Below are 21,448 nucleotides of genomic sequence, written 5' to 3'. Positions count from 1 at the left end.
TTTTAGTTCTTTGTAATTTAACAAAATCAATCTGTTTATTAACTATTATTTTTCAGAATTTATCATTTAAAAATGTAAAATATGTGTCATTCTTTTGAGTATTAAACATAACAAGATTGAAAAGTTTTTCCCTCTATAAATTAGTTACATTTACTATAAGTGGTTTTCAGAGATATCTGTATTTTTATTGTTATTGATATAAAAATTCAGTACAACATATTTCAGTTATCTTTTAAAGGTATTATAATCACACAATAAATCAATATAAAACCTCTTAGAATGGTAATAAAGGAGAACAGAATTGTTTTGTATTTATTTTTATGCTATATTTTATCACCACAATGATACTTTTCTTTGAAATATAAGTTATTTGTTTGTTTGCATGATTGGTTGGTTGTTATGTCTTGTCCTGTTATTTTTTACAAATAACTAAGTGTGCTTTTAGTTATTCCTAAGAATCTGGGGAAGAATAATATCCAGCTGGGCATTATTCATGAAATGATTACATGAAAAATTTTCATCAAGTTTATGAACTGAGTATGTGGTTTTTTAGATAGAATATTTTTATTTACAAAATTCTCAATTTGATTGTTTAAAATTGAAATTTATTTCTAGTACTTGAAATCAAACATGAGATTTTACCAATGATTGATGAAACTGCCTATGATTTGATGATATATTAAACTGAGATTTTTATGGTAGTTTCATAAAAATCTTATACATGTTATCAATGGTTTTTGTCAGATGTGCCAATATTTAGTCTTAATTACAAAATAATATATTATTACCTATTTTCAAAATGTTTACAGTAGTATGAATTCCTATCATTTTTGCATTATATAGTATATATTATATATAAATTTTATGTATATATGTATATATATACACATATACATATATATTATATATATATATATACATATATACATATATTATACACACACACACACACACACACACACATATATAAAAGGGGTAGAACTAGATAGTAAATTCAGGACATTCGCAAGGACAGGGCTTGTGACATTGTACTGGAGATTTTTCCGAATGTGATCTAGCTAACACAATGAATGAAACAAGGTTTTACATATGGCATCAGACTCTTAAGTTCCTCTCTTTCTTACTTTGACACTGTATGTAATATTTTGTATTAGTATTATAATCAGTGAAGTAAGCAATATTTAAATTACACTCCTCCTTAATGTATTAGATCTTTTAAAATTACATAAATGGTCTATGTTCTTAAGACTGTTATGATCTAGAAAAATAATCCAGAATTTTAAATTTCTAATTCACTAAATTTTTAATATCAAATTATTTTTCAAGCTATTAAGCCAAGTACTTGCATGGATTTTTTTTTAGTTCTTTTTCACTGCCATTTAAAAAGTGTTTATATTTCTCTCTGACTTGAATGCATACACATATATATCAGCATGTGTTTATAAGTTGGCATATTTAAAGCCATTGCTTTGTAAGTGTTCTATTTTCCAACCAGAATATGATATCCTTAGTATCTATTCCTCTTAAAAATGCCTAAGCATTTTCTTTTTATGTATGTTCTTGATATTTGCCACATCCCTATAAAATATTGGTTAAACAAAATCATGATTCTAGAGATTCTGCCCAGTATATTGCTAAAAGAGATGCTTCTCATAGTTGTTTTGTGGGTTTCTGGATCAGATAATCTGGCTCTAGAGACCATTCCCAAGAAGTACTTCCTTAAATTTGAGATTTTCAAGTTATTAGCTCTGTTGCTAGCCTTTCTTAAACACTATAACCTCCCTAGGCTTCAGTGTCTTCATCTGTAAGACTGGTATAATGAAATCTGCTGCACAGGTATGTTATAGAAAATAAAAAATGAGTGCACAGTATCTAGTTGATCTTAAACTTAGTAGATAGTTGCATTGTTTTATCATTTTGTTAAGTTATTTCTTGTTAAAGATGAAGAAACTTTCATATTCAGAATCAGATTGGCTCTACCTGAAATATCGGTTTTGATACTTTATTCAAACAAAGAAGAGGATTTAAGGCAACTGGGTATTTTCTGAATTTAGGGGGACATTTTTAGGGATAAAAGGCGTATTGTATTTTAGTTAATGTTGAAAGGGGGATGAAAAATCCACCCTCATATCACTTATGTCTTTGATGAGCAATATTGCTTGACTAGTTAATTGAAGTAAGTTTAAGATTGCCATGTGTACATAGATAGTATATTTGTTTTGATAAATGTTATCAATTTGGACTCAAATTACTGTTCAGATTTAAAATCTAACCCATAGACTACAATATTAAATTTAAAATTTTGCATTTTTGTAATTTATTTCCTGTTTCAAAACTATATTTGCTTTTAAAAATACTTAGGGCCTGACAAATAGTAAAACCTCAATATATGTTAGCCATTATTGTTACCACTTGTCCCTCAGTACATGACCTGTCGCTGTTGTTGGTCACTCCTTATATGCGAACTCCACTAGGTTATTTTTGTTCTGTTACCTGGAATTTGTCACACAACCTATAATACTTTCTCTTAAATACTTTCTCTTAACAGGATAGTTGCAGGAGAGTTTTTAAAAATGGTTTTCTATTCCAGGGCTAATTACTTGGTTGGTCTCTGAAAATAAATTTTAAATGCTTGGTGTCTACATCTTTCTGCACTATTCCAATAAGTTTGAAGTCCAATTGTGTCTTGTATAACCTTGAAGAATTAAATGACAGATTCTGTAGTCTTTAAAAATCAGAATGTGAATTGTGTCAAGGCTGTTCTATTTACTTATGTTCTTAGGAATTCAATATGTTCCCAGATGGATATAATATAGCCAGTGTTTTGTGGTGTTCTAACATGCAATATACGTACACAGCAAATTGCCAGCTAAACTATTGTATGTTTAAGGGTTTTAATCGCTGTGTACTTCAAACATTTCTTACATGGTGCCATCTGGTAAACAGAAATGTTAATTAATTTTTAAAAGTAACGAGATATGTCCTGATTTAGTAATATGTGAATATTAGTTGCTCACCATTGGTAAATAATAGATTTATCAATTAAAAACTCACAAAATTGCATTCCATTGCTTCGTGCCATTAGAGTAACAACATGTTTTTAAGTGATAATAAAAGTTGTTCAAAAACTGTTTGGATGGAAATAGTAATTTATAAATACAGTAGCTCTTCTTGCTATCTTAAGAAATTGCATCCATAGTATTGTGCCTTTCTTTTTTCTTTGAAAGTAATTTTAAAGAAGTATTTTTGATATTAAGTGAAACATTTTACTTAAAGTTTAAATAAATCTTTGGACATGTTGGAGAAGTCTGGTAATGGTTTCAAGTGCTCTAATTTTGTTGTAAATTTTCTCTGTCATTCAAAGAAAATCTCTTTTTATTAAATTTCTATTTCTATTGTGACTGTATTTTACATACATTAAGTCTGGCAGTAATATAACATGACTACCTACCAGAACATCTGTTTCAAAAAAGTATAATCTATTGTGCTCGTCTCCTCTAACAATTGTAGTCTCCAGATAGTTTAGTTTACCTTTGTGTGAATGCACTAAAAAATTGATTCCTTGTAGTTCTGTCTAAGAGCAAAATGTAAAGAATCAGCCACAATGTAAGCAATAACCAGAAATCCATTCAATGGTATAAAAAACAGGAAAAAATTGAAGCAATCTGTTGGATAAATTGGGGAAAATCCTTTAAAAATACATGTGAAAATTACAGAGAAAATATTTTCATGGGTTTAGCATCATAAATGAGCATTTATAACACATAAGAACCATGAGAGAAACAACTTCAAACCATTAGTTCATAACTTTAAAAATTATTATAGAGATTAGCATAAAATTCATCTTCATATTGCCTCTGAAAATATCCCAGGTAGAAAATTGCTACAATGCCTATGATTATACTAATATAACATACACGATTTTGTTAGCTGAGCATGTTTATGAGATTCTTTGTTTTAGCTTTCATCTGTGTTATGTAATTATATACATAAGCATAGGTGTTCATTGCTTAAACTATTGCTTTGTTATGTTAATTTTAAAACTTAAAAGACTTCAAATAACTCGTTCATTTCAAATAATTCCACTAGGTCATTGATGGGAATCAAGATAGATTCCTATCAAAAATAATTTACAAATGCCTTTCCAAGTGGTTGTCACCTCCCCCTCCAAAGAGTACCTAGAGATGGTGGAAGTCAAGGGGGATCATTCCCTACAGTGGGTGTCATGGACAGAAGCTGCCCATAGAGATGCAAGCACTTGACAGGTTGGTTTTTAGTATTACTTGCCAATACAACACTCCTTCCAGACAGGATAAACTGTCTTACAGGAGTTTGCAAAACAGTCTAATAAAAGAAAATTCAGGAAAAGATCAGGATGAGTAGGAAAGAATCAAGGCCCTTTGGATGTGTGAGGGGCCAGCAGATGGGAGCGTGAAGCAAAGGAGACAATCAAACAGAAGCACTTCTATTCCCTGCCTCTCATAAAGACACATTTTATTTGAAGTAACAATGCTCTACCAATCTCTCACCAACCATTTACTGCCTGCTCTCAGCTCCTAAAGGCTCTGCAGTCGTATGCTCTCTGCTTTTCATAACCTCTGCTGTTCTGAGCAACACTGCCAGAAACAGAAATTGGGCAGGATATCTCCTTTCCCTCTGTTCCCAGTGCGCTTATTATTTAGTCTGTACAAAATAGTTACATACTTAATTGTTTACTAATTGAAGCATACCTGCAGCCTGTTTGTCTCAATGAGATCCTAAACCCCAGAAGTGAAGGGATCCTGTTAATTTTGTATTGTTTACACTTAGCTCAATGAGCAGTCTCAGTAAATATTGGGATACTGATAACATTCGCATTGACAACCTGTGTTTTTCTAGTTTTGTTGGGGAGGGAGGTTTCCTGTAAACTTTTGTGGCTTCTAGTTATAGGGCTGGTTGTTGTTTGATGGGAAAATCAAAAAACAACAGATTAGTGTAATCCGTTTACATCACCTCAAACTGAAAGGTGATCTCAATTTATAAAAACATGGAGAAAATAGATTATATTTTTTAATTGAATGATGAGTTTATTCTGTTTTATGTATAATCAACATTGTTATGAAAGATGGAGTTTAAAATATAGAATTAAGGAATATAAAAAATTTATTTATGTAGTTAGTTTCTCTTTTATTAGTTGTATTGATTTTGGGGAAATTACTTAAACACCATCTGCCCTGTAAATTTATAAAAATTCTTATTCATACATCAAAGGGTTATTAAGAGCATTAAATTAATGTTGTGTAATAAATAATTTAACTGGCCTTTGATCCTAGTTCTTTGGAATTTCCTGAGTGATAGGAGTACCTTTGCTATTCATGTTTATATCCCTAGGACCACAACTTAGTTTACACTAACAAGGCACTCACGAAGAGCCCATGCATAGTTGGGCTTTAAGTCAGGACGTACTAGCACAACCTGGTGACTTCTGGGGATTGAAGTTATGGACTGAGCTCCATTACAAGGCTAATGATTCAATCAATCAGACTTACATAATGAGACCCCAATTAAAACTCTGGACACCTGAATAATAAAGATTAAAATACATACTTTCTCTAAACTTTTTCTTGCCTTACTGAATTCTCTCTTTTCAGCATGCCAACTTAAAGATTAATTTAAGCTATTGGGGTAGATATTATCTGCTGGTGGGGACACTGGGCCCATGTGGCATCAGAGTAAATTTGGTTAGTTGTGCTAAGCTGTGTAAGTTTCCCTGTAGTGAATGTGGGGAGCTCAGTTCCCTTACAGTTCTACAACTGCACATTTAAAAATTCTCCATTGCCCAGAGTGCCACAACTGTGCATATATATGAGTGTATTTTTCAAGGAATATTCCAACTGATTAAATCAGATGAACAGCTTTATTAGAATTCCACAGTGTCTATTTACCTTGGAGATTCCAAGGGAGGTCCCTAAAGCCATTTCTTCTCAGAGTCCAAGGCTCAAATTAGGATTTGATGAAATTCTTTACCTTTACCATCTTGGTAACTGCTACATTTATCAAAGCAGAACACTGGTCCAGGTAGGGGTTACCATAATACTTATATTCCATTTTCTTTTTTCAAAGTTTAAATGTTTATACTGAAGGCATGTTAAGGGCTTGTGCCCTTAAGGGTAATAAATGTATATGGGTGTTTGGAATTTTGTAAGACTCAGTTTGCAGAATTTGTGTTAATGGAGTTTAAAGAGTCTCCTAAGTGATAAATGATAGTGGTAATTTTGGAACTTTATGGCTCAGCTTACTGTGCCTTTAACATCTCTCCTGCCCCAGGATTCTCAGATGTCCCACAGAGAGTTGAAGTGATGAGGCACTGGAGGCCTTGGAGCTTTTCTCCAAGTCAGTAACCTCACAACTGACACACTCCATATGGTGATGGGAATTGGGATGGTGTGTAAAGCTAGGGTCTGCTGGGTCACTAAGAAGAAACAACAACATAAAATAAAGCAACAAAAACTCTTATTTTTGAGATACAAGGACAACCAGATGCACAGTTTCAACTATGCTGGTGGACTCCAACCACTACCTTGGGGTGGTGGTGTAGCAGGAGGAACTTCTGGAGAAGGGAATATTTGGATCAAACCCCCAGGTCTCATCACTGGGGACAGCTGGCAAGGCTGGGTGGCCCTTGTCTCAAAACCTCCAATCACCTGAGAAGAGGATTATTCTTATGGTTTTAGGATACCAAACAGGAAATACTTTCATGAAAAAAAATTAGAAGTGTTAATATATGAGTATCATTCAGTGCTAAAAAAGAAATGAATTATCAATCCATGAAAAGCATATTACTTTTTTAACATTTAAAGCATGTTACTAAGTGAAAGAAGCCAATCTGAAAAGGCTACACACTGTATGAATCCAACTATGTGACATTTTGGACTATATGACATTCTGGAATAGGATAAATTATAGAGACAGTAATCAGTAGTTCCCAAGGTTAGGGGGGAAGGTGAGATGAATAGGTAAATCAAAGAAGAATTTTAGGGCATTGAAACTATTCTGTATGGTCCTATAATGTAAAGTACATGCCATCATACATTTGTCAAACCAAAAAGAATAGGCAACATCAAGAGTGAATCCCACACGTAAACTATAGACTTTGGATGATAATGGTATGCCCACGTAGGTTCATCCCGATGCTGAGAGTGTGGGAAAGTGTGCATGTGTGGAGTAAGTGAGTGTATGAAGCCTCCCTGTACATTTTGTTCAATTTTGCTTTGAACCAAAAACTGCTTTAAATGTAAAAGCATGTTTGAAAAAATATCAAAATGAGATTTTCTGATTACGTAATGTTGTTGAAATACTTTACAAAAAGATTAAGTCAAATGATACTATAACTAGGAGCATATAAGAATACTTTTGGTATTACATCTTCTATATTGAACCTTATCATTTATAATTCTGACAAGTAATAAATATTCTATCAACCTAGCTAGTACTTTCTAAGGTATTACCCCATCTCCTTTTTATTATCGAGAAGAATAAGGATTTGACTAAATACAGAGGCTTGAAAATATTGTTTAAGGGCTTTTGAGCAGTGCATTTATGGTCTCATTTCATTATATCATTTGACATAAACCCTAGTGACATAATCAATCAGATGAACACAGACAGTTTCCAGAACAAAATGTGTAAATAAATCTTTTTAATTTTTTAAGTTTTGTGGAATGGATTCAGTTTGAATAATTCTCTATAACTCTTTTAAGTTCTAGTCTCTCAGATCATGACCTGGGTATGTCGTTGAGGACTTCCTGTGTTCAAAGAGCCTGATGAGATCCTTAGTGAATAAATACTATTAGTATAAACATACATGCTCCAAAAACTTTCAACAACTTCTTGTGATAAGGAGGAGCTTCTCAGCAAGAAGTCATATTTCAAATATATAACAAGCTCCTAGAACCATCAATCATGTGATCTTGAAATCTTGACAAAGTCTCAATTTTCCTGGAAAGTTTGTCAAAGGGAACCTTGAGGAAATGCTGTAGGCTCCTGTTCTAAATTTGGCAACACCCTCAGGCTTTTTGCTCTTAACCTTCAGATATGATGCATTATGTGAACAAAATCATGACATGAGACTAGTGAAACCAATGAGGTAATATGATAGCTGTGACATTTCCTCATATCCAATATATTATATTGCATATATATTACTCTTTCAAAAAAATTCTTGCTTTGGTGAAATACACACTTTACACGCTCTAGTCTGAAAGACATTCTCTAGCATAACATTCCAAAGTCCTGTCGGGGATTAGTTTGCATGTAACTGTTAGTTATTTTGAACAATGTGTATTGGACATGAGCAGATGTACATGCTGATATAAAATAGGCATTTGTATTAGAAATTACTACTTTAGTTTATGGTTTATTGAGCATATTCCACACTCATCAAACACTGGATATAGGCCAGCACCTGTTCTCAGTTCCGTGAGGACCACAGCCTTCCTATTCTGTTCTCATGAAGGTTACAGTCATTATGACCTGTGATGAGTGCTACAAAAAAAGGAAATAACAAAATGGGACAAAAGCACATAAAAGGGAAATTAAGTCTAGTTTGACAGATAGAATATCTTTTGGGGGGAAAAACTAGCATTTAACTTGAGATTGGAATATGAGAGATTTGTAAAGGAAAGAGGAAATACTATAGTGAAACTGTAATGGAGTGCAGAGCAAGGGTCTCTTGAAAATAGGAGAAAACTCCACAACCCTTGGTTGGAGAAGGGGGAAGTGGATGATACAGTGTTTCAGATATTTTGTATAACAATGGTGAGTTGATAGCTGTGCATTTCTGAAAGGAAGAGGACTGCTAAGGGTGTATGTGATTCTAAGAGCATTCAGGGTCTTGTGACAGCCAGGGAAGTGTGAGAGGCAGCAGGCAGGTGCCCACCCCAGAAGTCTCAGAGAACTCTTGCCCTTACTAAAGATGGCAGTGGAAAGTAAAAGGTGTGTGGGAGCTAGCAAAAATGAAACATCATAGGAAGGCCTGGATACAGTGTCACATAGGAAGTTCCAGGTTGAGCATTTAAAATAAGGGTGGGCTGAACGAGAAAGGAGGAGAAGCCACACCATTTGATAGTGTGTAGGAGAGAGAGTCTACCATGAAGAGAAGACGTGTGGTGTGTTAGGAAGAAGCCCTGTGGTCTGGATTGAGAGAGGAGCTACTTCTGCTACTTTGAAGGCCATATGGAGAAGCCACTCTCCTGGGATGTGTGTCTTCCCAAGGTGGGCCACTCCACCATGACCCAGTGCAACACAGCACGTGTTTTGCTGAACCACTACAAGGAGGCTGAGAACAGTGCACCCCAGATCCTGAAGGAGAAAGATGCTGCAAGAGGATGGCAATTCTGACACTCACAAGTGCACATCCCAGTGAGGATGGAGATCTGTTTGTGCAGCCAACTTAAGAACAGATAAGGGTATGGGGAACTTTAGGGGAGCGAGGAAAGTGCTGGATCTCATGGGAGAACAGGGCTCTGACCGGGAGTGCTCTCACCATGCCCACCGCCCCCGCACCTGCACTGAGGCTGGAACCCTGTTAATAAAAACCTTTTTCTTCAACACTAATTGTTGGGTCTTGTGTCAAGGTGACGTGTGGTAGAGCCTTGGTTGGCTTGGTTACAAAACCATAGGTAAGAAACATAATATAGTAAAAGGACTAGATGAAAGACCACTATGGCTAGAATATCGGCAATGAAAATTAACCCTAGAAATAAACCGAGGCTCTGTTGTAGAAGGCACATACACTTTGTCAAACGTTTTGAACCATAACTCAAAGGGCATAATTGAAGCGTTTTAAACAGAGGATAGATGGAAAAATTATTTGAGTTTTCAAAACATTATATTGAGTGTAGTGAAGAAAAGGAACTGGAGCGTAGTAGGGATGAAGGTACAGAGGCCTGGCAGAGGTAAGGTCACAGGAAGGCATGTTCCCACTGACTGATTAATCAAGTGTGTGAACAATGGAAAACTGGAAAGTAAATTATTTTGAGAAACATTTGGGAGATAACAATGCATATAACATAGTAACTAATTCTATTTGGATTTGAAGAACTGCAATTTGATCTGAAGTAGTGGAAGTGGATGGAAGCTTTAGGGTTAGGATTAGACTTTGGCCACGTTGAACGGCCTATGGATCATTAAAGTGAAGGTAGGGTTCAGGCAGTTGAATAAAGCATCCAAATCTCACAAGGCATCGTCAGGCACTATTGGAATGGAGACGAAGAAGACACTTGAGGAAGCAAACATACCTATGGAAGAAATGTAAACTGAAGAAAAAAAGCACTAAATAACAAAACCACTAATTCAAGTATCTGGTAAAGAGAGTTGGCCTTAACATTTCTCTCTCTTTGACCACATTTTAGGTAAACTTTTCCTGTCTTTAGGTCTTTGACCTCTCTTTCCTTAGAAATTTACTTCAGAAAACTGAAGATTGTGAATTCTTTCTCTGCTTCTTTGAGATGTAAATCTTTTAAGAAACATCTTGACAGTTTTATGTGATTGTCTTTCTCAAAGACCTGAAAAACATCTTATATGTAATCATAATGAATAGTACAGGAAGTTCTTGGTTAAGGCAGTCAACAGATTCTTGAAAACTGCAATTTTAAACAAAAGACATTTAAGGAAACAAATTTTATCATAAAATTATAATAGACTAATTGATAAAAACAAGAATGAAGTTCTTATGGCATATTTCTGGTCACAAAAACATCACTGAACTTCTAAATAAAGACCCGAACACTTCTAATATTGAACGTTGAAATAAATGTGTTCTACATATACTTAAGGAAGATTAATAAAAACAAGATGATTTTCCAATCTACTTATTCCAGTTCAGGGTCATGAGTGGCTAGAGCTTGTCCTGGCAGCACTGGGCCCAAGGCAGGAGCACACCCTGGCAGGATGCTCGTCCATTACAGAGGCACCCACCCCACCCCCACCCCCACTCAGACTGGGACAACTGAGACACACCCCAGGTCACCCAGCATGCATATCTCTGCAGTGTGGGAGGGAACTTGAGTACCCTGGGAAACTCCACGCAGACATGGGGAGAATGTGGAAATCCCACTCAGGCAGTGGCCCTGGCCTAGAATCAATTTTTTTTCTTTTTTCTCGTCAAGGTTATAAAGAACCAATGTTGCATAAAAAGACATTATTTGGGGACCTGCTGTAGCTCCATCTTCCAGTTTCTGTGGGAGGGTAGAAGCTTAACTTTGGGAGTGCCTAGCTCCAACTTGTAAAATACCTTCCGTAGGAAAATATTAGAACTTTTACCTTTCCTTGGTATAAAGTCAGTTAGCAAACATACAGGCCCTCTGATCTCCCACTCAGCTCAGCTCCTAAAATCTCCACCTCCCTGCTGGGAGAAATTCTGAGTTCTTCTTTGTCTCCTGTATTACAATGGCCTTGAATACAGTTCTGTCTAACTTTATCTGGTTCCACAAAAATGGACTGAGAATATGTTGTAAATAGGAGGAAAACCAGGGAAAGAAAGTGATTCAAGGAAAAAGGAATAACTATCACTCTCAAAAAATGCTGAAATGTCAAGTAAGATCAAAATGAAACAAAGTGTATTGAATTAAACATTGTCTAAGATGTAAATACACATTGAAATTAAAGTACATAAAGTATATGGGTGGAGACTAGTTTGGACTGGGTTAAAGAATATTTGGGAAGTAAATGAATGAAGACACTAAGAGTAGACAAGAATAAGGCATAAGGTCTCTTAAGCTAAGGCCTTTTATCATATTCTGTTATCATATATTTGTACAGTTAAGAAAATACATTGAAGAGATTCATCTCTACTACATACCATTTTTATAGCATAACCATCTTAAGAAACCCTTATAAGAAATTCTACAATTCATTTGTGAATTTTTTTATGAAATCATTTTTATTACTATTCTATTATGGTTGTCCCAATTTTTCCTCCTTTACTGTCCTCCACCCAGCCCACTCCCTGGTCTCACAGTCCATTCCCACAATGTTGTCCATGTTCATAGGTCATTCATACATGTTCTTGTAATGTTACTGAGAAGTGTTCTTTTTAATAATCTTACAGGTTTATAAGAAATGTTAGTTCAATGTAAACTGAAAGGTTATGAGAAATCTTGTTAGCAAAAGTGTTTGGGCTGAAGAAGGATATCACTGTTCTGCTCTGGTCATTTATTTTGTGTCCTTAGAGTTGAATTAAGAATGTCTCAGTGCCTCACACTCAGAAGCTGGTTACTGACACAGCTTCCATCCGTGTGTTCTCACTCAGCCACTTCATGTAGGGTTCTGCTAGAAAATCTCAGATGGAAATAATATTTGACTGTTTACTATTACTATTTTTTAAGAGATTTTTTTAAAGGTTTTATTTATCCATTTTTTTAGAGAGGGAAGGGAGGGAAAAGAGAGAGAGAGAGAGAGAGAGAGAGAGAGAGAGAGAGAGAGAGAGAGAGAGAGAGAGAGAGAGAAACATCAATGTGCGGTTGCTGGGGGCCATGGCCTGCAACCCAGGCATGTGCCCTGACTGGGAATCAAACCTGCGACACTTTGGTTCGCAGCCCGCACTCAATCCACTGAGCTATGCCAGCCAGGGCTACTATTACTATTCAGAATATACTAATCTATTCAGAATAGATTTCTATGATTTGATTTTGATCAGAATTTTTAAACTTTATTTATTGATTTTGAGAGAGAAAGAAAGAGAGAGAGATCAATTTGTTGTTACACTTATTTATGCATTCATTGGTTGAGACTTGTATGAGCCCTCTGACTGGGGATAGAACCCACAACCTTAGTGTATATATCAGGATAATGCTCTAACCAACTGAGCTATCTAGCCATGGCTGACCAGAAGTATTTTTAAAAAGCTTTTTAGCCATTTTTATTGGGATAGAATGTTATAACAGGAAGCTGTAAATACCTAATGGGTGAAAAGGTATTAAGACTATCATTTATAAAACTATGAAAATCTCTGTACTGATATGATATAAATGAGGGCATTGCACAATTACTTGGATCCACAAGGTAAAGAGCACCCTTCTCTGAACATGATCACAAGAACTCTGGCTTTGTTCCTTTCATAGAAGCATAATGAGGTTTTAATCTCTTAGATATTCTGCTTCACTTAAACGAAAATCATTTTATGTGCTCATAGGGTTAAGTTTTTGATAACGAGAAAGTGTAAACAAGGCTGGAAAAGAAATGCTAAGGGTCCTGAGGGTAGTAAGGGAAGGGTCCATTTGATGCCAAGCTCCATCCTGTGCTGGGCAAGCACAGTGCTCTGGAGAATGCATAATTCAGTTTTCAGTGATTGCTCTGATTCCAGGGCAAACTAAAGTGAGCTTCTTGTTTTCAAATCATAGTTTATTTGGCAACAAAGCCAGTGGGAAGTATTGACACCCCATCATGGGTAATGAACCTAATGATTTGCTGCACACACTGACCTAAATATGATCTGGAACTTTTAGAGACCAGTAGTTTCTGCAGGTCATTCAACTACTCTTTTATACACAACTAAAATTCTTTTCCCAACATGAATTCTTTGCCAATAGTATGACCCAAAGCAAATTCCTACCCAGTTCGCCCCTCAGGTTGAGCTGAAGTGCTCCTAATTGCTGTTCATTTCATTTGCAAGAGAGTTTCCTCCTGATAATGTTAGCTTGAAGGGTCTATTGTTAGGACCACAGAAAGTGGTGCTGACCACAGGAAGTGGTGTTCATCCCAATTGCAGTCTTGTTACAGGCCTTGAGTCTATCAATCAGATATCCACCATCTCTTCTATTTCTCTTTTAGTAATTGATGTGTTTCCAAACCATTTCATAATTTGGCCTGACTTTTATCTTTGTTTCTATATCTCCTTAAAGTCTGGTTGACCTATACAGTTTTTCTTGAATTTACTACCTTTATTCTAATAGTCTTTTTATTCTAATCTAAGTATTGCCATGTGTACCAAACACTGTTATATCCACACACTGCTATTCACACTTTTTCACTGTTCTAGTAATAAACACTGAAATATCACATAATTTTCCTGTGTGGTATAGCCACAGAGTTTTGTCTGCAGTGTGATGCTCTGATTTACCTTGGTCCATGATTTTGAGCAAAGCCAGAAAAATATCTCAGGGCCTACTCCCTACTTCCCAATGCAAAGTTTAGAAATGTTACTTTTCCTTCAAATGAACTTAAAGTATAATTAGATATCATTGGTAACTACACTCTGAGCTGCATTATACCTTGTATAACTTTCACCTCAAGCAGAATCCTTTCATGCCAGAATTGGGGTCCAGGTAACCTGGTGGAATCCAAGTGGCAGTCTAAATCACAAGCATTGACACAGATGGCATTTCTAAAGTTTGGCAGACTGAGTACCCAAGATAGAAGATTCCAAAATAGTTTGATATTAAAAAAAATAAGGAACTGCCAAGAAGGCTAATTACCCCTTTATAACACTTTACATAAATCTTTTACTTATTTTATTAGAAAACAAGAGTCTATGTTTATATTTTAAACCACTTACATTTTAAAAATTTTAGTTTAAGACATAAAATTTGTATTGATCAGGTAATTTACATATGCATGTCTCATAGTTTCTATTATAATTTGTAATATAGTATCCTTTTAACATCATTGTATCATCATAAATTTTACAGAAGACCACTTATTCTTATTAACTCTAATTGTTGCTTCCCTTTTTGATGCACACATTTTCCATCTTTGTCCACTAGCAGAACTCTTTCTTCAGGCTGGCTTATTTGTCCTCATTAGTAATTTCAAATAACATTTAATACAATTCTTGCTTTCTTCAAATTTACAACTTAAAACACAGCTTCTGTAAATCCATGTAACTGCCTTAATATTAGCCAGTATCATGTCATGCAAAGCTTTGTTAACACAGATAGATAGAAAAGTAAATAGAGAGATACATAATAGACAAGTAATAAAGATAAAATTATACTTTAGATTTACTCTCTGTAGAATATATCTTGCCTATTACTTGCTGTGCAGCATTAGTTGCAGAGTCACAGTTCATGGGGAGGCAGCTGTTGTTTCTCTCGTTTCCAGCAGCGATGGTGCAGTATAATCACCCTGTGTTTTTTCTTGACAGTCTGCTGTCATTCTTCCAATCTACACAATCTATGGTATAATCAAAATAGGGAATATATTGGATTATATCTTTTAGTGTACTATCATAGGTTCTTGCAACTGAATTTCAGATCAACCAAAGGCAATGTTGTTCAAGTAAAATTCTTCTGTTTTCTTCATTCTCTGTTTTTAAACTCATTGTAAGAAACTGTATATAATATTAACATATCCCAAGTTAAATTCTAAAGTCCATGTGATTAAAAATATCAAGTTACAGTTCTTTACTTATGTGCAGAGTATATGCAAATGCTGACATCTCTTCCAGTTCTCTTGATACACATCCAAGATATATGGATGAGATATTGGAGCCTCTTGTTGAAACTTTAGCTGTAATGGCAAGAGAAGTGACTGTACTCATCCACATGCATGCCACTAAAATTACACTGCATGGAGCTATAGAAAAGCAGTGTGTATCCTTATGAAACTGAAGGAAGACCTGCAAACATAGATGGGATAAAGGTCAAGAACACCAGAGAGCACCTGGTAGAGTGAATAGTTTTAATCATTCATCTCCTGGGAAAAAACAATACTAAATTCCTTATTCATCTGAACTAATTCATTACTGGCAAATTCTCACCAAGTTTCTATTGTAAGATTTTTTTTTACTTAATGGAAAACAGGGTATTTATCCCATTGAAATACACTTTTTCCTGAACCATGTCTTTTCATGTGAACTATTAGCATGAGTGCCTTCCTATGTCATAAATAAAAACAGCCACTGGACACCTGTGTTAAATTCCATTATACTCTAAAATTGTCGGTACATATTTTTTCCTGTATTTCTATTTTACTCTGATATCTCCAAATTGCTTATAAGAAAAGCAAATGTTTCAATCTTGGAAGAGTAGAAAATACAACATTCTATACAATTAAAATTTATGGCAAATTGTCATTAAATGGCTGATTCAAAAGTATTAACCTGCCATATATTACTTTAGTACTTTACTCTTCTAGTTACACAGGGGAACTACAAGTCTTTTTCCCCCTAAAGAAACTAGAATTTACATAGATTAAAGCATAAAATATTATAACAGTTTGCAAAGATTTAGGAGGTATTCTGAAAATATTAGCCTAGGGAAAATTCATTGACTATAACTAGGAGAACTTCAAGATTATAGAGCACTTGTATTTGTGAGCATTCAGTCATGAAAAATAGACCATGGAAGAAAAATTGCATGAGTAACAAATTAATTATTGTTCAGTTGAGGCAAAATATACAGTTGATACTTCTTTCTCATGGTCTCCTAAGACTTTAGAAAGTTTAAAAACAAAACATCAATGCTATAATTTGAGCTAACCAACTACACACACACACACACACATACACGTATATATATATAAACTTTATATAATCTATGTATGTAGATCACATGCAATTCCATGGGGCTGCTCCTGTGTTAATGCTGTTATGGTCTGAAGTCTCTTTGGATGTTATGTGAATCCCTGCATTGACCCAAGAGTTCAATGGTGATGTTATCCTGTGTGTGTTACAGCTATCTGATGCTAGCCATTTTCTATTAATAATCTGATGAACAGGTAAGAGCAATCTCAATATTTCCCATAACTATGAAATCCTTTTAAAGTATTATTAGCATCAGCTGGGAGGAGAGACACAGTAGTTAACTTCTAAACTCCTTAGATTGTTATGGTAATTCTTAATGCTGGGAGAGGGGTAAGAAATGACCAGTGGAAAACTGCAGAATGGTGTGACATTTTTAGCATTTTTTCAGTCTAGTCATTGGAGAATAAACTCTTTTCTAAAGATTTTAAAATTTATTTTTCAATTGTAATTTTTTTAAGATTTTATTTATTTTTAGAGAGGGAAGGGAGGGAGAGAGAGAGAGAGAGAGAAACATCAATGTGGGGTTGCTGGGGGTCATGGCCTGCAACCCAGACGTGTGCCCTGACTGGGAATCGAACCTGCGACGCTTTGGTTCACAGCCCGCACTCAATCCACTGAGCTACGCCAGCCAGGGCTCAATTGTAATTTTTAATTGTTATTTTATTACAGTTGTCCCAATTTTTCCCCTTTTGCCCTCCTCCACCCATCTCACTTCCACTCCCACCTCTGCTCAGGTCACTGGCAGCCTGTTCCATGTTTCCATGCCTGTGTTTCTATTTTGTTTATTAGTTTATTTTGTTCATTGGGTTCCTCTTATAGGTGAGATCATATAGTATTTATATTTCACTGACTGGCTTATTTCACTTAGCGTAATGATCTCCAGTTCCATCCACGCTGTCACAAAAGGTAGGAGTTCCTTCTTTCTTTATGCTGTGTGGTATTCCATTGTGTAAATTTACCACAGTTTTTTGGTGCAGTCACATACTGATGGACACTTAGGCTGTTTCCAGCACTTGGTTGTTGTAAACAGAGCTGCTATGAACTTAAGGGCATTAAATTCTTTTGACTTGGTGATTCAGGATTCTTAGGGTATATTCCCAGCAGTGGAATCACTGGGTCAAAAAGAAGTTCCATTTTTAGTTTTTTGAGAAAATTCCTTACTGTTTTCCACAGTGTCTGCACCAGTCTGCATTCTAGCCAACAGTGCACTAGGTTTCCCATTTCTCCATATCCTCACCAGCACTTGTTATTTGTTGATTTATTAATGATGGCCATTCTGACAGGGATGAGATGATATCTCACTGTGATTTAACTTGCATCTCTCTGATGGCTAGTGATGTTGAACATCTTTTCATATGTTTGTGGGACATCTGTATGTCCTCCTTGGAGAAGTGTCTATTCAGGTCCCTTGCCCATTTTTAAAATTGGGTTATTTGTCTTCCTGGTTTTGAGTTGTATGTGTTCTTTATATATTTTGGAGATCAAACATTTGTCCAATGTATCATTGGCAAATATGTTTTCCCATATGGTTGGTTCCTTTTTCATTTTGATGATGGCTTCTTTAGCCACGCAGAAGCTTTTAATTTGCTGTAGTCCCATTTGTTAATTTTTTTCCTCTATTTACCATATCCTACGAGATATATCAGCAACAATATTGCTGCATGGGATATCTGATATTTTACTGCCTATGTTTTTCTCTAGGACTTTTATGGTGTTAAAGTTACAGTTTAAGTCTTTTATCCATCTTGAGTTTATTCTGGGATATGGTGTTAGTTTGTGGTGTAGTTTTTTTGCAGGTGCCAGTACAGTTCTCCCAACACCATTTATTAAAAATGCTATTTTTATTCTATTGTATGCTCATGCCCCCTTTGTCAAATATCAATTGACTGTAGAGACTTGGATTTATTTCTGGGCCCTCTTTCTGTTCCATTGATCTATGTGTCTGTTCTTATGCCAGTACCAAACTATTTTGATTACAGTGGCCTTATAGTATAGTTTGATATCAGGCATTGTGATCCCTCCTACTTTGTTTTTTTTTTTTTTCTCAAAACTGCTGAGGTTATTTGGGGATGTTTTTGGTTTCATATAAATCTTTGAAGCATTTGTTCTAGACTTGGGAAATATGCCATTGGTATTTAACAGGATTTTCATTGGATCTATAGATTGCTTTGGGTAGTATGGGCATTTTAATCATGTTAATTCTTCTAGTCCATGAACATGGTAGATGCTTCCATTTATTTGTATCTTTCTTAATTTCTTTCTTCAGTGTTTTATGGTTTTCTGAGTACAGGTCTTTAACTTTCTTGGTTAAATTCATTTGAAGGTACTTTTTATTTTTCTTGTTGCTATAATAAATGGAATTTTTTTTAGTTTCTCTTTCAGATATTTCATTGTTGGTATACAAAAATGCCATCAGTTCCTGAATATTGATTTTGTATCTGACTATTTTGTCAAATTCACTTATTAGATCAAATAATTTTTTTGGTGAAGACTATAGGGCTTTCTTTGTACAGTAGCACATCATCTGTTAATAATGACAGTTTTACTACCTCCTTTCCAATTTAGATGCCTTTTATTTCTTTTTCTTGTCTGATCATTGTTGCTACAACTTCCAATACTCTGTTGAATAAGAGTGGTGAAAGCAGACACCCTTGTCTTGCTCCTGATCTTAAGGGGAAAGCTTTTAGTTTTTGCGCATTGAATCTAATGATGACTAGAAGTTTCTCATATATGGCTTTTATTATGTTGAGGTATGCTTTTTCTATTCCCTCTCGGTTGAGTGTTTTTATCATAAATGGGTGCTAGGTCTTATCAAATGCTTGTTCAACATCTATTGATATGATCATGTGATTTTTGTCCTTCATTTTTTTTAATGTGGTGTACCGTTCATTGATTTGTGAGTATTGTACCATCCTTGTATTCCTGGGATGAATCTCACTTGGTCATGGTGTATGACCTTTGTAATGTATTGATGAATTCTGATTGTAATATTTTGTTGAGGATTTCAGCATCACGTTCATCAGAGATATTGACAAAATATTTTTCTGTAATTTTATTCCATGCTAAAGTAAAAAATATTTAGAACTATAGAATTCTGTCCTTTGGTGGTAATTTATATAGTAGTATTTATGTGAGGTTTTTTTAAAACTAAAAATTGTATCATTTGATCATTTGAGATTTGGTGGGATAAAATAGAACTGCAAATAAAAAATATCTACTTGAACAATTTTTTCTTGCATTCCCCTTCATTTCATACTCTGTCTTCTGAGGAACATTTTAACAATGGAAATGCAAAATTAGTATCCAACAACTTCAGTATTTAATACCATGACAAGAGTGGGCCAGTTAAGCAGTTAAGTAAATCTCTGATTTTCTCTTTAGATCTTTTTTGTTTAATTGCTTCAAAGCTATAGGAGGGAAAGAATATTTGTTGTTTTCATATGAGTTTGACTAATTTTACCACATAAAATACAAAAATAAAACTTAAAAAATAACCTTTCTTCTTTCTAACCATTGTAATGATAGAAATGCCTTATAGAATAACATTTAGAAGTTAGTTAATACAGATAATAAAATATTTTATGAATGTGTAATATCAGGCATCCTTTTTGCTGTTAGCAAAATCTGTGACTTCCCTCTTCAGCTACTAGGTGAAGATACCCAGGCAGCAAAACTCAACATTTGTTTTCAGCCAGGACTTCATTTTCCTGCTCAACTAATGAAGACTGGAAATTAGAGTAAAATTCTGAGGGATCACTTTTGATGGAAACATTTATTCCCACACCAGTTACAAACACAAAGGTATAGATAAAACAATTGGAAAAGACATCTAATAGGAATACATGGACCACCTATTTGTACAATAGTTAATTTTATATTCTATTCATCTTATCTACCAGAACACATATTTTCTATGGATTTTCTACCATTATGTCAACCACCATCAATGCCTCCCACTAGTCAGTTTTCATTAAAATTATAAGTTTACCCAGGTTTTTTCAGATTTACATAACAAAACATCAATAAATGTTGATGTAAATGTTTTCAGTTTTCATAAATTTTTGTTATGCCAAGAAATATCTCTCACTATTAAACCAAGTCAGAATGTATCCAATCTAAACTAAAAGGAAAACCTACATAAGTCTTTTGTTTCAAAAGGATAATAAAATAGTGAATTTTCTAATACTCAGTGAAAGAGCTAATAACACAAAATATTTCCTCAGCAAACAATCTTGGGGATAAACATGTGTCACTGAAAAGGTTTGTTTAATTTTTATATTTTTAATGATTTTATTTATTTATTTTTAGAGAGAGGGGAGGGGAAGGAGAAAGAGAGGGAGAGAAACATCATTGTGTAGTTGCTTCTCACACACCCTAGGCACGTGCCCTGACTGGGAATTGAACCAGTGACCCTTTGGTTTGCACAGTGGCACTCAATCCACTGAGCCACACCAGCCGAGAAGGCTTGTTTATTTTTACATGAACTTGATGACATGTTTTCTTAAAGCAAATTCATGTTGTTAAAACTTAAAAAATACTTAAGAGACATCTGTCCATAATTAAATTAAATGGTAACACTTTAATATGGTTGACATGACCATTATATATATTTTTATGTAACTTATACTGTGTAAATGAAGTTCCTCATAATTGTATAATGCCACTTATTTTAAGTACATTTACGTTTCTATGATGATTTATCTTTAAATTGTGAAACAAGATGTCTATGAACTCTCAGTATTTTTATTTTTGTTCATTTAATTAACCATACCAACACCACATATTTTGAATATGTCATTTTTAAATAAGTTAATTTACCTATCGAAGGTTATAAAATAAATCTGAGTCTCGTCCACACTACATGCATCACAGTCCTCTTAGTTGGAAGACTAGTACATTGGAAATAAACTGGCCCATGGTAGGAGCAAACATTCCCAAGCCCCTTCT

Source organism: Phyllostomus hastatus, unplaced genomic scaffold (assembly GCF_019186645.2).
Source record: "Phyllostomus hastatus isolate PE091 unplaced genomic scaffold, TTU_PhHast_1.1 phas_contig_80, whole genome shotgun sequence".
In the NCBI taxonomy this organism is placed as follows: Eukaryota; Metazoa; Chordata; class Mammalia; order Chiroptera; family Phyllostomidae; genus Phyllostomus; species Phyllostomus hastatus.
The sequence above is the reverse complement of the archived record's forward strand: the minus strand, read 5'-3'. Positions refer to the sequence as shown.